The 17,925-nt window shown below is 48.7% G+C and overlaps 1 protein-coding gene across 3 annotated transcripts in view; it reads left to right on the top strand.

Moving 5' to 3' along the window:
- The window catches only part of LOC147692533 (delta(3,5)-Delta(2,4)-dienoyl-CoA isomerase, mitochondrial-like), a 253,270-nt gene that overhangs the window by 49,972 nt on the left and 185,373 nt on the right, over positions 1–17,925 (top strand). The gene's annotated exons all lie outside the window — the stretch shown is intronic.

Consider the following 17,925-nt stretch of genomic DNA (forward strand, 5'->3'; position numbering starts at 1 on the left):
TCGGGCCTATCAATCTAGTCAACAGACGTTTATTATATAGTGGTGCCAATAGGCTGTGTGTTCCTAATTGGGTTCTGTCAGCCATATATGCCGGGTCGTCTTGTGGTGCGTGGAGCCATTGGTTTATCACCTTAAGTTGGGACGCCCAGTAATATAACTGTAAATTTGGCAGTGCTATCCCACCGTCGTACCATCCACGGTTAAGTTTTATATGAGCCACGCGAGCCGGGCGTTGTCCCCATAGCAAACCTGAGAGGACTGCTGTCACCTTCTTAAAATATGAGGGTGGGACAAGGGTCGGTGTGTTCTCCAATATATACAAAAAACGCGGAAGTGCCTTTATTTTAAATAAAGCCGCCCTGCCCAGAAGCGTCAGCAATAAATTCGCCCAGTGTCTTGTATCTGCCTTTAAGCGGGTGAGAGGGGGTAATAAATTCTGCGTAACGTAGTGCGAGGCGTCCCGGGTTACATAAATGCCTAAATATTTAAACGAGGGGTGTGCTATGGTCAGTTGGCATTCGCTGGGTATAGGCGGCAGGGGACCCTTAAGTTCATATATTATCGATTTTGACCAATTTATGGTGTAGCCTGAGTAAACACCGTGTGCATTACACAGGTCAAGTAGAATAGGAATACCTGCAACCGGATCAGACAAGTATATCAACATGTCATCAGCATAAAGGGAGACCCTGTCTTCCCATTGATCCCCCCAACTCACTCCCTTTAACAAAGGAGTGTCTCTAATGATAGTCGCTAAAGGTTCCAGAACCAGCGCAAACAGCAGAGGAGAGAGAGGGCAGCTCTGCCTCGTTCCTCTAGCCAATGGCATGTCGCGTGAAACGTGGCCATTTGCCGTCACATGTGCCACAGGTTCTGTATATAAGAGTTTTACCCACGCTATGAATTTAGGGCCGAAGCCCATGTGCGCTAGAACTGCGAAAAGGTATGGCCATTCCACTAAATAGAATGCCATCTTGGCGTCTAGCGAAAGAACGACCGCTGGTTCAGAGAATAGGGGGGCACGCGCCAGCGCGCCATGGACTCTTCGGAGGTTAAGTGCCGTGCTCCTGTGCGGCATAAAGCCAGATTGGTCTGGATGGATCAAGTGGGAAAGGTGGGGCATCAATCTGGTAGCCAATATCTTTGCCAGTATCTTGGCTTCCGCGTTGAGTAATGAGATTGGTCGGTATGAGGCACAGTCTGCTGGTCGCTTACCTGGTTTTGGGATAGCAACTATAGTGGCCAACCGCTGATCCAGGGGCAATACCCCCTGCTCCAAACTATCCTTGAACATCGCCAATAATGGCTCACTGAGAGTGTCAGACATTGTCTGATACCATTCAACCGGGATCCCGTTGGGGCCCACTGCTTTCCCTGTGGGAAGTGTGTTAATTGCTGCCTGAACCTCTTGTACTGTCAGGTCTGCCTCCAGTTCCTCAACTGCGTCTTGAGGCAGGGTTGGGGTGTGAACCGGTTGGAGAGCCAGCGTCGCAGCAGCCTCCGTGACTACCCTTTCAGGAGTGTATACCTCTTGAAAATGATCTGCGAGGAGATCAATTATTTCCGACGGGTGCGAGTGTAGTGTCCCATTTTGGTCTGCCAATTGTAGTATGGTCCTGTTATCTTCTTTTCTCTTATCTAACCAGGCCAGCAATTTACTGGCCTTGTCACCTATATCATATATTCTATTCGCTGTTGCTGTTATATTCTCCATCGTTTGTAGACGGATATGATCAGTGTGGGCTTGTTGGCGTAGTGTAAGTGTGTGTAATGTTTCCTCCGTCGGGTGTTCCATGTGGGCTACGTTTGCTATCTCTAGGTCCAGCTCTAGGTCCCGCAACTCCTGTTGCTGCATGCGTTTATGTCCCGTTATGGTTGTGATGGCATGACCTCTCAAAACCGTTTTGTATGCTTCCCATAAAGTAGTGGGGGAAGATACCGAACCAGTATTTTCGGCAAAATATTGCCGGGTCGCCTTTTTTAGTTCTTTCCGTACATATGTTACCTTGATGTACCCCGGATAGATTGGATATAATCTTCTGCGCACCCTTCCAGAGCATGAGATGTTTAGTAGTAAGGGGGAATGATCTGAAACACCCCTGGGCCTAATCTGTACGTCACTAATTCTAAGTTGACCGTACCCCAATGTAAGAAAGTAGTCTATATGGGACAGACTATTATGGGTTGCCGAATAATAAGTGTATTTCCGATCCTCAGGGTGAAGGTGCCGCCAAACGTCCACCAGCCCTTGTGCATCAATGAATTCTTGAAAGCGGGACGGACCAGACACGTGCGCTCTGGCCGGGTACCTATCCTGCGTGTTATGTGCCACTGCGTTGAAGTCTCCCCCCACCACCAGGTCACCTTCTGGGAGATCGAACAGTAATTTCCCTAACTCGGGTAGAGTGGTCGCGTGCAGTGCCGGTGGAATGTATACTGAAACCACGTTAAGTGGTTTGCCCTCCCACTGTCCAATCGCCACAGCAAAGCGGCCACACTCATCGGCTCTCGTGGAATGTAGTATAAAACGGGATGCCTTTTTCATCAGTATACCTGTTCCACGAGATCCGGAGGTAAAGTCTGAGTGTACCACCATACTGTATCCACTTCTGTCCAATGCCTTGCTCGCCGTTCCCACTAGGTGTGTTTCTTGAAGAAGGATTAAATCTGGATTCAGTCTCTTAATTCCCTGCAAGACCAGCCCTCTCTTATCCTATCCCCTCGAGCAGCGCACACAGCGCCAACTGCCTACCTGTCCACACGCCAGCACACCAGCACTCTGCCTCAGCCCCTGGGTCGCCAACGCTGTGAGTCTCGCCGCCATCGACACCTAGGAGCGGCTAGAGACTACAGCTCCCAGTGGGCTTTGCGCGGACTTCCGGTTACCGCTGTCTTCGCGCCCGGAGGCGCTACAAAGCGGAGCCTCGACCTCGGTGGAGCGGGGGTCTCGAGCAGCGCACACAGCGCCAACTGCCTACCTGTCCACACGCCAGCACACCAGCACTCTGCCTCAGCCCCTGGGTCGCCAACGCTGTGAGTCTCGCCGCCATCGACACCTAGGAGCGGCTAGAGACTACAGCTCCCAGTGGGCTTTGCGCGGACTTCCGGTTACCGCTGTCTTCGCGCCCGGAGGCGCTACAAAGCGGAGCCTCGACCTCGGTGGAGCGGGGGTCTCGAGCAGCGCACACAGCGCCAACTGCCTACCTGTCCACACGCCAGCACACCAGCACTCTGCCTCAGCCCCTGGGTCGCCAACGCTGTGAGTCTCGCCGCCATCGACACCTAGGAGCGGCTAGAGACTACAGCTCCCAGTGGGCTTTGCGCGGACTTCCGGTTACCGCTGTCTTCGCGCCCAGAGGCGCTACAAAGCGGAGCCTCGACCTCGGTGGAGCGGGGGTCTCGAGCAGCGCACACAGCGCCAACTGCCTACCTGTCCACACGCCAGCACACCAGCACTCTGCCTCAGCCCCTGGGTCGCCAACGCTGTGAGTCTCGCCGCCATCGACACCTAGGAGCGGCTAGAGACTACAGCTCCCAGTGGGCTTTGCGCGGACTTCCGGTTACCGCTGTCTTCGCGCCCGGAGGCGCTACAAAGCGGAGCCTCGACCTCGGTGGAGCGGGGGTCTCGAGCAGCGCACACAGCGCCAACTGCCTACCTGTCCACACGCCAGCACACCAGCACTCTGCCTCAGCCCCTGGGTCGCCAACGCTGTGAGTCTCGCCGCCATCGACACCTAGGAGCGGCTAGAGACTACAGCTCCCAGTGGGCTTTGCGCGGACTTCCGGTTACCGCTGTCTTCGCGCCCGGAGGCGCTACAAAGCGGAGCCTCGACCTCGGTGGAGCGGGGGTCTCGAGCAGCGCACACAGCGCCAACTGCCTACCTGTCCACACGCCAGCACACCAGCACTCTGCCTCAGCCCCTGGGTCGCCAACGCTGTGAGTCTCGCCGCCATCGACACCTAGGAGCGGCTAGAGACTACAGCTCCCAGTGGGCTTTGCGCGGACTTCCGGTTACCGCTGTCTTCGCGCCCGGAGGCGCTACAAAGCGGAGCCTCGACCTCCGGTGGAGCGGGGGTCTCGAGCAGCGCACACAGCGCCAACTGCCTACCTGTCCACACGCCAGCACACCAGCACTCTGCCTCAGCCCCTGGGTCGCCAACGCTGTGAGTCTCGCCGCCATCGACACCTAGGAGCGGCTAGAGACTACAGCTCCCAGTGGGCTTTGCGCGGACTTCCGGTTACCGCTGTCTTCGCGCCCGGAGGCGCTACAAAGCGGAGCCTCGACCTCGGTGGAGCGGGGGTCTCGAGCAGCGCACACAGCGCCAACTGCCTACCTGTCCACACGCCAGCACACCAGCACTCTGCCTCAGCCCCTGGGTCGCCAACGCTGTGAGTCTCGCCGCCATCGACACCTAGGAGCGGCTAGAGACTACAGCTCCCAGTGGGCTTTGCGCGGACTTCCGGTTACCGCTGTCTTCGCGCCCGGAGGCGCTACAAAGCGGAGCCTCGACCTCGGTGGAGCGGGGGTCTCGAGCAGCGCACACAGCGCCAACTGCCTACCTGTCCACACGCCAGCACACCAGCACTCTGCCTCAGCCCCTGGGTCGCCAACGCTGTGAGTCTCGCCGCCATCGACACCTAGGAGCGGCTAGAGACTACAGCTCCCAGTGGGCTTTGCGCGGACTTCCGGTTACCGCTGTCTTTGCGCCCGGAGGCGCTACAAAGCGGAGCCTCGATCTCCGCGTCGCGGACGCGCGCGGGCGACGCCGGGCGGAGCCCGGGCAGAGGGCGGGCCGTCTAAGGCCGTCCAAGGACGACCAGGGACGGGACGGGCCACGTCCTTAAGAACCATCATAATGGGTAAGCGCAAATTAGCTACTCCTGCGGCCGATGAGGCTAAAGCGAAGGTGCCTAAATACACAACAAGTATACTCACATATCTAACAACTAAGGTGGGGGAACTATCATCACAGATTGCTGAGTCTGAGCGTGAATTGGGCCTTGCCTCTAGTCCTGGGATTGCTGAGTCCTCGAACTCCTCCATAAGCTGTATACCATTGGAGCCTCGGGTCATTATTGAGGCTTGTAGACCTTCTCTGTCACTTCCAGCCACAGTTCTTCCATGCCCAGCTTTACCCGAAACCGTGATACCTAACTTCCCTATGAACCCCGGGGATGCTGGAAGGTCTGTTTTAACCATGGTTGGTTCCACCCAGCAAACCCTTCTGACAGAGGAAGGCATTATGGCCTTATTGGAAAAATTGTTCACAGATAGACTTGAGACTGCTTTAATCCAGATTGCCTCGGATATTAATGAAACTCTGAAGGACTGTGTTAAGAACCTTATGGCAAAATGTGATCGTATCAATGATGTTCTTAATACACGGGCCTCTGCATTCTCTATGCCTTTGGCTCCATGCCCTCCAGTTGTGCAGGTTACTGCCCCTATAGTGGGTGACCCACCCTTAACTAGATCACTCAATATCCCTCTTTTACCTATTGTCAAACCTGTGCCACCAAAGGGGAAAGTAGATAATGGGATATATATCCCCACGACAGAGGTTGGCCACAGTACAAGTTGCCCCACAAGGTCTAGAGGCCAGGGGGTGGTTTCGGAAAAAAGGGTACCCCCGATAAATTTACCTCCGGATGCAACACCCTTTGTTGCAATCTTGGTTAACGTGCCTAAACTTGATGATGGGGCGGTAGAGCACCACGAGTCCCTGCTTAGGCACGTTAAAAAATGGTGTAATGCAAACTGCACGGGTGAAAGTAATATCGCTGACAATATTGTAATGAGTAGACGGGTAAACTGGGTGGGTAGAAGCAAGAAAGAGGTTTCTGGAGATTGTGTTATTGTAAATTTTAAATCTAAGAATGTCGCTAGTCGACTTTTCTGGGATGACTCCCCTCTAGATCCTTTAGGTAAAGGGGTTCGGGCGATGCCTCTTGGTTTCTTTTATCCCCGACCCTATGGGCTAGATGTAAATGAGAATATCAAGGCACAGTCTATTGATAATACTTGGGCAGAGGACAATCTTATCTCACCCATGCCTACTAATGTATGGTTGACTAAGCCAATCAAAGGCAATGGTGTAATAAATGCTGTGCGGAATACACCTTCCAATGATCTACCATTGTCAAATATGTTTTCGGCATTAGCTGATAGAATAGACATTGAATGACTAGAACCTGTACCTGAACAGGATAACCTGACTTGCAAACTCCCAAGCAATACTGATGTGGCCCTACCTGTTGTCAGAAGTGAGACTGTTATTAACGACCCATTACAGTTAGGGGAAGGGCACATACGGCTAGTATCATGGAACATCGCGGGCCTACGGGCAAAGCAGGATGACCCTATTTGGTTACAATCTATGAAGAACCATGATATTGTCGCATTACAAGAAACTTGGATGAAAGATAGAAGTTTCTGGGTAGAAGGATACACTTCTTTTTTTGTTGATGCCCTGAGCTCCACGTCGGGTAGGGACAGAGGGGGTTTGCTATTCCTTGTTTCAGTCAAAATCGCAGGTAATGTTAGAGTAATACCTAGTTCTTCTTACTATTTTCAGCTGCTGGAAATTGGTCTGGCTGATAAGAATAAGATTGTGTTAATAAATTGTTACAACTCCATGCAGGGGGGCCCCCAAATTTTGTTTTAGATGGTCTATCGGACTTTTTAACTAAATACATGTCAAAACAAACCACTTTAGTTCAGTGTATAATGATGGGTGATTTTAATGTTCATTTGTGTGAGTCCCATTGCCAGATTATTGACGAAAATGGCCCTGATTACACCTCACTGCCACACTTTGAACATAGCTCTAAGGGAGTGGCGATGGAAAACTTGCTTTCATCAAATGACCTATATGAACCAGGGTTCTCAGATACAACAAACCGTGTGGTCACGTACAACGCAAGGGGCAGTGAATCAATTATTGATTATTTTTTTATGTCCCCAGGGCTCCTGCGTTATGTTTTGTTTTATAATGCATTTGTTAGTGGATTTAGTGACCACAACCCTGTGTTATTGGTCCTGGATGCTCTTTCTGGTTTGTGTAAAGGAGCAGGAAGGGCTACCTCTATAAGGGATGTTAGGAGTAAAGATCAGGGCAGACGCCTTAAATGGTGTAAAGTCTGTCCAGAGGATTTCCATGGTCTTATTGTGCAAGATATGGGAGTCGAAATTGGGAAATGTAGGAATAGAGAGACGAGGGGTGGGGAAGTTGTGAGTGCCTTTGAAGCTATCTGTGCTAGAGTGGAAAAAGAGCTCAGATTCAAACCAGGGAGGGGTTCTGTCCCAGTGTGTAGATGGTTTGACCACTCTTGCTCACAGGCACACTCAGCCCTGCTGAAAGGTCTTAAACAATTGCCTAGAGATAGGACTTTGGTGGCAGATCTAAGAAGACAATATGCTCTGGCAGTCAAACTCCGGAAAAAAGCCATCAAAGATGAAGCCTGGGACTCTTTGATGGACCCCGTAACCCTTAAACATAGCTCCAAATTTTGGGCTATTATTAATAATCCTTTGTTCTCTCATACAAACAATTTGGATCTGGAAATTAACATATCTGAGGCTGATTGGATTAACCATTTTTCTAATATATATGGCTCCAACGAAATTGCCAAGGTGTTTAAAATACCTTACTCCCCATTTTCTCCCATTAATTTAGAGTTTACAAAATCAGAAGTAGAGCTGGCAATTGTAGGCTCAGCTGCTAATAAAGCCCCTGGCCCGGATGGGGTGCCCCCGGACCTATACAAAATCAACTCGGAGATGTGGGCTGAGATTTTAGCTAATGTTTTTAATTGTGTGTATGAGGGGGGTTTGCCAAAAACATGGTCATGTGCCATTATAGTACCTATTTTTAACAAGCATTTACAATGCAATGGTTTTGCCTTTGTTAAAGTTTGAGCTATTGGCAATGCTCTTGACATTATTTTTATTTATGTTTTTTGTTTTAACATAAATAAATGGCATTGTCATTTGCAATGCCACTAGCTTTATCTTTCGCAAATGACACCCACAAACACCTACAGAGAGGTCCCCCAACACACACCCACACAGAGCCCCCCCACACACTGCGAGCCCCCCACACTGCGAGGCCCCCCACACACACTGCGAGCCCCCCACACACACTGCGAGCTCCCTCCACACACTGCGAGCCTTTTCCACACACTGCGAGCCCCCCCCACACACTGAGAGCCCCACACACTGAGAGCCCCCTTATCGTAACGGTCCTTCATGCTCTCACTAAATCTAGAGTTGACACGAACACATGCTTGTGCTCAGCTGACTCTCAGCCCCACGATTTCAGCACGATAAATAAAATCTGGCATCGCACAGAAACAGGGCATCCTAAATGTACATATTGACAAATTACAATAAATAACAAAGGCCTTAACAAAGCTTACATGCGCAAACATTTACATCTTAAATGCACAGTTTGCCGATGTATAACTTTGCACTGAAAGTCGTCGGATCTGACCATATCCTAACGGTCCTTCATGCTCTCTCTAAATCTAGAGTTCACACGAACACATGCTTGTACTCAGCTGACTCTCAGTCCCACGATTTCAGCACGATAAATCAAATCTGGCATTGCACAGAAACAGGGCATCCAAAATGTACATATTGACGAATTACAATAAATAACAGAAAGGCCTTAAAATGTAAGCATTTGTTAGAATTTGCAAAGTCCAGGAATAAAGTTGACATGCGCAAACATTTATATCGTAAATATACCTATTGACGATGTACAAAAAAGAACTCAAAGGCATTTAAAAAAAAAAACATGGTTAAATTGGCCAAATGTATATGCAACACAATTTAAATGTAAAGTGATACGTATTCTTACTGCTTTGTATGTGCGTATAAAACAGAAAAATGTGCTAGTAAAATACCTGAATAAGTCACGGCAGGATCAAAATCCCGCCAATAGCAGCGCGTCCAGAGCAGGAAGGCAGATGCCAGCCATGCCGGACCAGATTCAGGGGCGTTCCCGAGATAGTTTAAATCCTCACTTTAATCAAATAAAAAAAACATCCTTTACAAAATGATGAGAGCTACTTTCTTAGATCATGGCATTAAATGCTGACCATGATCGGTGAATAGCGAATCTGGTCCTGCGTTGACGGACAAACGTGTCTTCCAATGGCTTGCCTCCATTTATGGAGCTAGCCAATGGAAGACTGGGGCGGATTCCAAGCCCCATACTATACTCATTAGGTTTTCGCCTGCGCGAAAAAGCTGCGCAGAGCGCAGCTTTCCCCAGGCAAGACCTAAAAACAGCGTCGTAGAATATCAGTCCTGCAGAATTCCCCTACGCCATAAAAAAAAAAACACAAAACCATGTCATGCACCAGGTACAACTGAGCTCCCATGAGAGTAGAAGATTATAAAAAAAATCCTCAACCAAAGTATCGGGCCACATGCTATCATAACAGTCCACATATTACACCCCTGGAAGGTTAGGAGCACAACTGAAGACAGTGGATTTTCCGAGGGCTAATAATGGCTGCTACAGACCTTCTGCTCAAATATTCCAGTATTTGTTTAATTATTTTGTCAATATAATTTAGAACAATTTACACTTAGAGGGAGAAATTTTCTGGTAGCTTGATAGCATTTCTGCTTCCAGCATTAACAGTCATTAAAGGCCCTCCCTCATTTGGTCCCACATCTGCAGCTTAGGTGCATAACTTGGTAGACAGCCAATGAAGAACTCACCAGGGGGGTTGATGATATAGTGAAATGGTCTATGATAAAAATAAGATGCCCTTTAGAATAAGGAGGTCCAATATAAACGAGCCTCACATGGGATGTTGCATAATACAGATACACCTTTTTACTGAAGACATCAATGGTCAGATGTTCAAAGGATACTGGTAAAAAAAAAGTTGTCAGAATTTACCACCACACTTTCTGAGACCAATCCTTAATTTTGCAAACCGACCACGGAGATAAAAAATCCGTTCACAGAAAAAGAATCACCTAAGAACAACCTTCCTCATAAATATATGTTAGGCAGGTCACAATTTGCTCCCGACTGTTATTGGCTGCAGTCACACAGATGTTGGCCTGCAAGGGACATCAGACTACCATCCCAGGCAATGTTTCAAAATTGACTACAGAAGAAAGCATATGGGCCTCATCGTCAGCCCTACACCGCACTTATTTCTGGCATACCCGATGGAGTGTGAGAAAGAGGGCTTTGGAAGTGCCTGAAGTGTGCAATGCAAAGGCCACACAGCATCGTGACAGCACTACAAAAAGTGTGGCTATATATAGCGCTCCCTGCTCTGCAGACTTCACTAGGAGGCGATAACATACTCATCTAATCGATGGGTTGTTGTTACTAGGGCGACTGACAGAACCCAGCGCAAGTGTCAAAAGCTGGCAAAGTGGGATGGAATGGGGGTCGGGCACAAGGATGTCAAGCTGCGAGATTCTCCTCCTCTGCTGCGTGAGGCTGACACTTATAATGCACAGTGCTCTTCTGGTGTATGCAATAAAAGCCATCCTAGCGTTAGTACAAGCAGTGCGGAATGCAGCCTCCCGGCCACCTACAGCCACAATCACATCACCTCACTTCTGATATCACAATATTGCCTGTCATTTTCTAACCTACGTCGCCATCTATATAGGCCATTGTGAAGGTGCACACACACAGTACAGTGAGAACACTTTGAGGCAAATTCAGAATGAAACAGATAGTATAAGACCTGGAACATTGGTGCAGACTGATCAAAGGGTATTTGGGTTATTAGCAAAAACTAACAAACATTGGCAAAGCCGATTAATTTGATCTTGCTAACCTATTGGCTTTGCCACTGCTTTTAACCAATAATTAAAAAAAAATAGAGAGAAAGGCCCCAAGGTAGCCACTCCTGTCTGTTATGTCATTCAACAGACGTGCGCAAGCATGATGATGTATACTCCATCATACATGTGTGCTTATGCAGAAAAGTGGTTTAAATACTGCTGACCTGCCAGCACAAACGGATGCTGTCAAGCCCTCCCAAAAGAAATACAAATACTACACAGCTAGGGGAGCAAATGAGAAGCAGGTTGGGGGGTATTTGATGAGGGGGAAGCAGCACAAAATGAAACAAATTAATGACCTAAGTACTAGATTCCTTAAAAACTGAGATCTATATTGTCCAGCTGTCATTTTAGAATTGGCGACAGTGACTGTAGGTACAGTTAAAACGAAAGACCCACATGAAATGTTTTCTACTGATTACTAGTAACTTTTACATCATTTGACAACATTTTCCATCCTTAAAAAAAAAGGAAAATATATGCCTCAGAGATGGTTCCCAAACAGCTTTGCGCACGCTTGTCAAATGATGGCGTGTTTGATATTACACTACATTTGCCATAAAAGACGGCATTTAATCCAATTTAGTCAGTTTCATTTGAAAAAAAAACCAAATAAAACCTAATTGAATAAGAGGGTTCATGAGTCAGAATCTGGCTGGCTCTGTCAGTCAGCTCACACAGCAATTCCCTGTTTGAGAACCACTTTATGGGAAGAGAAGACAGTGGGTGACGTTTCAGGAGAATGGGCATGCTGCCTCCTAGGAAGACTGGAACAAATCCTATGTCAAGTGTGAAGAGTGCCCTTTGTCTAAAAAATAAATAGTTATGTTTGACCAGAAGGCCGGCAAACTCAAATTAGTTTCTTTGAGTCAACATGCACGTTTTCTTTCCCATGAAATGCCGCCCATTCAATCAGCACTAGTACTGAAGCAGAGAAACACGGTTTGGGGAGCGCTTCACAGTCTTTGTGTATGCGTTTTGTGTCTGAGTGAGGGAACCACAAAGCTCAAACGTGTTTTGTGGTTATGCAAACATGAATGATTGTCAATTGCACGTGGATTGTGTTGTAGGGGGTATCCGGTTGCCAATCCACAAAATGGCTCCATATGCTGTATGGTTGTGGACTGACAGTAATGATTAATTATACATCTGTGTGGGTAGTCTGCTATCGCCTCGTCGCAGTATACGCATATACCATGCAAACGAGGGCCCAGCTCTGTTTACACTACACAGAGAGAGCGAACGCCGAGGCAGCCTTCGTGGACCCGGCAAGCTTGAACCCCTCCGCAACAGCATTTTATCAAACGTCGTGGGGCAGGCCAAGGGCAACCGTTTTCACTTGGGCAGGGCACGTGCAAGCATAACGGCCGATGTGAGCTTTCCTATGTGCAAGAACAGATGCAAGTGCAGGGAGGACACTGCCAGTGCTGACTGCAGACTAGGGTTAACATCTTCAAGCGGCTCGTGCCTTCACCAGAGGTCCCTCCCTGGTACTTACCTCAGTACATTAAACCCTCCTTTGGGCATAGTCTTTACCCCTTTACTAAGCCTGCTAGCTGTTTGGATGATTAACAGGTCACCAAGGGCACTCATTAGTTATTCCATTTTCTTGCTCACTCTACGTGGGCTCAATGCATTTCTGCGGGGACTCGAGTTATGTGCGATGCTGGACATCAATAGCAAAGACCGCAGTAGAGCGCCTACTGGCATTTGAGATTATGTAGCGCTATACAAGGTCTTTCATGTGTTAATAAAAGTGAGCAGGGTCGACAGCCCTAGATGCCAGGTTATGACGCGACAGAAGGTAAAATACACTCACTTCACACTAACAGACTGCTCCGATTATTCATTAACAAGAATTACACCAGGGGCAGACCTTCGGGTCCGTGACGTGCACTCTTGAGCCCAACAGAACAGTACTTTTGATACGGGGTTTATTTATAAAGTTTTATATAGCGCAAACTTGATCCCGAATTTGAGGCAAAGGTACCAAATCAGAACAGAGTGTTTGGATTGTTTCCCCAGTCTTTCACTATCCTAGAAAAAGGGTCCATTTGGATATAAATAAAGTATGATTATTATAGAGAACCCCAACCATGGTATTATGTTTACAATTCTGAGTTTGTGCTTCTCCAGACCAAGCACTCTTAAACTATACTGTCTACCAGTTTGGATGACACCTGGCAACCACACCTTGCAGTCCTCTGTCCTACGCAACATCTCCTATACACCGATCCACACACCCACGATCGACTGTCTCTGCGCAGTGTGCGTGACGTGAAGTGCTCCTACACCCCACACTGGCATGAGTGGCACTATGAAAAAAATTAAATGCATCTGTGTGGTGCACGGTGGCATTCCCTCCCCATGCCTCGCCCCCTTTCCGCTTCCCTCTAAATCAGCTTGAAAAAAAGCGTAGCCACACTATTTGTCTGGGTCTAAAATGAAGCAATCAACAAAAGCTGCACTGCTTGCACGACCCAACAACCCACCCACCCGCAAAGCTTAAATACAAAAAAAAACACTGAATGGATTCTCTGCAAGTAGTTCAAATTACTTGGTTTGAAACACAGGCAAACTTGGCACAGTTATCTTCGAAAACTATGTGAGGAGAAAGAAGAAAGACACATGGCCCGTCTTCATTTGAAGTGAAGTAAAGCTGGCTAGCATCTTGGCAGCGTGCTTTCCGCTCTGTAGCCATGGGCATCGAAAGGGTGCTGGGCCCTACTGCAAGCTGGCATGGGGTAAAATGCCATCAGGCCCCCTTTGCAGGTGCGGGCCGGCTGGGCATTGTTCTGGGATGCAGTCACCGTGCAGTAAAGGGGCGCACACAACAGTGTAGCGACGCCTGCCCCATTCATTCCCGGTCACTGCGGCCCTCGAGGAGAGAGCCGGAAGGAAGCTGCGGACCCGGCTGTGCACATGGCGATAGTGCGGGGTGGAAACGTGGAACCGTGGCAACCACGAAACTTAGGAAGTCTTCAGGGTGGAGTCGTGGTGTCATGGTTCAGAAACAGCTGACCTGCCTCGTCCTGCTCAGTAGCGATCAAAACTTGTGGAAACTGATGTCATGCATAATGGTAGCTCAGTGGGTGCAGGACCCGCTCCTGAGATATGCGCGGGTTCCTACCACTTACTGATACTGCCTCGCGCCTTCTGTCGAGCTTTACGTGTATTTCGTGGCACACTGGTTCGAGTGCTGCAATACGTCCAATCATACAAGCACAAAGAGACAGCCCAGTTTGCGGTATGCGCTATAAAAACAGCTCAAACCCAAATCAACAAAATACACCTCTTCAGAGTATTGAGTGATCCTGTCCCACACAAGAATTGGGCACCATTCATTATTTTAAACATTCGCATGCACCATTAGCTAAGGTAGCTCAGTGCACGAGCGCCTGCTGCAGAGACCCTCTTTTGGCCTGGAAGGCCCCAGCTCCTGCTTCCTTTTATCTGCACACAGCAAGAACCATTGTGAGGTAATATTAGCACCTTCCGCTACCGCCTAGAAACGATAGTTAGTTTCTACTATATGCTCTGCGAGCTGTCAGGGGCGATGCGGGAAGTGCACTTTAGAGCGGCCCGTACTCCTTTGAACAGGGCAGCTCCTCTGTGTGGCGCAGCCTCGGGGATTCCCTCTGGTGCGGGGTGGGTAAATACACTTTGCGAGCTGTTGGTGCGGGGTGGGTAAATACACTTTGCGAGCTGTCAGGGGCGATGCGGGAAGTGCACTTTAGAGCGGCCCGTACTCCTTTGAACAGGGCAGCTCCTCTGTGTGGCGCAGCCTCGGGGATTCCCTCTGGTGCGGGGTGGGTAAATACACTTTGCCGGCGTTGTGACACGGGCCGGATACCGGGGAGCAGGCAAGAAGGGGAGGCGGCGCTCAAGTGCACGCACCTTTTAATCTGCTCACTCGGGTCCCGGGAGCTCGTGGGGGGCTGCAAGGCGGGCGGTGCACTTCTCCTCGGAGATGGGTGGAGGCAGGGTGCGGGGCGGCCCCTGAGGACACGGTGTGGCGGCGGCTGCGATCAGCGGCGGCACACGGGTCAGGGCGGCCACGGCACGGCTCCAAGCACAAGGAGGCCGAGTTGGAAAGCCGGGACTTGGGGGTGCGGGCGGGGGGAGGGAGGGAGGGGGAGGACTTGCGCAGGGGTTAAAAAGTAAATTTTTTTTAAAATAAGAAAACTTACCTGACTGCCCGTGTCCGCGTCAGAGCAGAGGAAGCAGCTCTAGTAATGACGCGGCGGAGGCTCTGCCGGCGGGCAAGTCTGGCTACTAAAGGAACAGAGTTACGCTAGGTTTCCCCGGGCTGCGGGGGGGCGGGCACTTCCGGCCGGCCGCGCTAGGATTGGCCGGCCGGCCGGTCACTTCCGGGTCGCCGCGGGCAGCGCGGCGGCCCGTCTCTAGCTCAGGCAGGCGGGCGGCGAAGTTTCCCGAGGAGTGGGCTCCCTCGCGGACCAGCAGTGACGTCGCAGCTTCACCAATCAGGAACAGGATAGTCACTGGTGCCGGCAATGCCGGACCAGATTCGGGGGCGTTCCCGGCTTTCGGCTGACGTCGCGTGACGTCGGCAAAAGCCAAAGAATCTCGGGAACGCCCCCGTGTCTGGTCCGGCATTGACGGACAGGCCCCTCGTCCAATGGCTAGGCTCCATTTATGGAGCCAGCCAATGAATGACTAGGGCCGACCCAAACCCACACACACAACTCAAGAGGTTTTTTGGCACATGCGCAAAGCGCATGGCCAGTCAAAACCTAAAAAGGGCCTAAGAAGCGACCCAAAGTGTTTTCGACCAATCTCGCTATTGGACTCCTCTATGAAGATTTTGGGCAAAGTCCTGCTTGCTAGAATTAACACCTGGTCCACAGATAATAATATTCTAGTAGATGCCCAATATGGGTTCCGCGCTGGGAGAGGGACTGAGGACCAATGTTTAAATCTTCATTTGTTAATTTCGAAATATACAATTGTTAAAAAAGGGTCAATTTTAGTTGCTTTTATGGACCTGTCCACAGCTTTTGATTTGGTGAATAGAGCTCGGCTGTGGACCATGCTGTTAAAGCTGGGGCTTGATCCCCCCCTTGTATATTTTTTGGCTGAATTACACAAAGATCTAAAAGCTTCAATCAGAATGGACCAAGAAGGTAATCGTACCGCTTGGTTCAAATCCAGCAGGGGCGTGCGGCAAGGCTGCATCCTTGCTCCCATGCTCTTCACCTTGTATATAAATTCACTTGAGGAAACTCTTTTAACTGCTACCTTGGATACTCCGCGTGCAGGGGAAACTAGTATTCCAGTTCTCCTGTACGCGGACGATGCCGCTTTAATAGCTCGGACTCCCATAGGTCTACAAAAACTTTTAAATGCTTTTAACAATTTTATGTTATCATTAGACCTAGTAATAAACAACTCCAAATCACACGTCATGGCGTTTGGGGCTGGTAAAAACAACTCCAGAAAGTTTTTTTGTAACGGTGACGTGATCACTAATGTTAAAATTTTTACATATCTGGGTGTAATTTTTGACACCAAGGTGAGTTGGGCTCCGCAAATTGTAGCTAAAACTAAGGCGGTTAGAAGCTCAGCCACCGCCATCCTAAGTTTTGCTAGGAGACTGGGCGGGAAGCCAACAGGTGCCTTACTTAACTTGTACAGGGCAAAATCAGTGGCAATAGCCAGGTACGGCTCGGGTTTGTGGGGCTATGTAAATAGTGAACCAGTTCAAAGGGAAGAAAATAAATTCCTGCGTTCCACCTTAGGGCTTCCCCAATCCACAGCCACGTTCTTGGTTCACCAGGAAGTTGGGCTTGGTTATATATCGGATACCCTTCTTATGGCTCCTATCTTGCTATGGATAAGGCTTTGGACCAATAAAAACTTGGGTCTAAATCACAAAATACTGGTGGACTGTTTAAAACTAGATAATTATAAAAACATTATTTGGCTTTCATATATACATAAGTGCTCTCTGGACCTGGGTCGTCCTGATATTTTTCTGGCCCCTCAGAGTCTTAAGAAATCAGATTTAGCTTGGGTGAAGGCCAACTTTATAGCTATGAAAAATGTGGAGAGGGAGGAACGCCAATTACTCAAGCCCACGGTCAGAGCCCACTACCTGACCATTACGCGTCTTACCATCCAACCGTACCTTACTATCGTCACCATCCCCTTTCATAGGTGGCTTTTGGTAAAACTTCGGTTTAATCAAATTTATACTGTTTTGTGTGATAGTCAAGGTTGGTTTAAGGAGGAGGATGCCCCTGTCTGCAAGTGTGATAGTTTCTCTATACAAAACAATATGCATTTTATGCTATTTTGTAACTTCTTTGCTGAGCCCAGACAGAAATACCTGGTTCCACTATTGAAGGATAAAGCCTTTTATCAAGCAAAACCCGCTCTCCTGTACCTCCAACTATTGGATTCTGCGTTGGCCATGTTTAGCGTGGCCAATTACCTTGTTGCAGCGGTTAGGATCAGGAGGAAAAGACTTAAAGATGTAAATATTAGTGTTTTGTGATGATGATTGATAGGGATGTTGTTTGCATTTTTAAATGTCTATTTTATCGAGTATTGACTCTTTTTAAGATGTATTTTTATAATGTATATTAATTAATTAATCATTACTGTCGTTTCCTCATATGATGTATTTTTATGTATATGAAATTATTACTGTTTGATGCTTTTGTATCTGCTTATGGATTCTTGTATTGCCCTCCCTATGATGTGATTGTAGAATGCTTTTATGATTTTTAACTAAATCGAATAAAGTGGTTTTGACTTGACTTGACTTATCCTATCCCCAAGACCTCTCACATTCCAGGACATCACTTGTAGTGGAGGTATCAGGCCTGTGCTTATATTCTCATGTAGAGGAGTAGATTGTGAGTCGCGTGCCATGCACACCTATCCGGTTTAGTCTGTACATTCCAACATCTACATGCCATAGTACTCGGTACATACCCCTGTAATCTTCCAGTTTGCCGTGTTGCCTATTGTTTCCCTGAGTCAAACAAAACGAAAAACCATGAACCCCCCCACACCCCGAACAACCCCCCTCCCTGCCCCCCTGCTATACGGACTCAGAACTGCCCGCCCC

This window comes from Lissotriton vulgaris, chromosome 9, assembly GCF_964263255.1.
Source record: "Lissotriton vulgaris chromosome 9, aLisVul1.2, whole genome shotgun sequence".
Classification (NCBI taxonomy): domain Eukaryota; kingdom Metazoa; phylum Chordata; class Amphibia; order Caudata; family Salamandridae; genus Lissotriton; species Lissotriton vulgaris.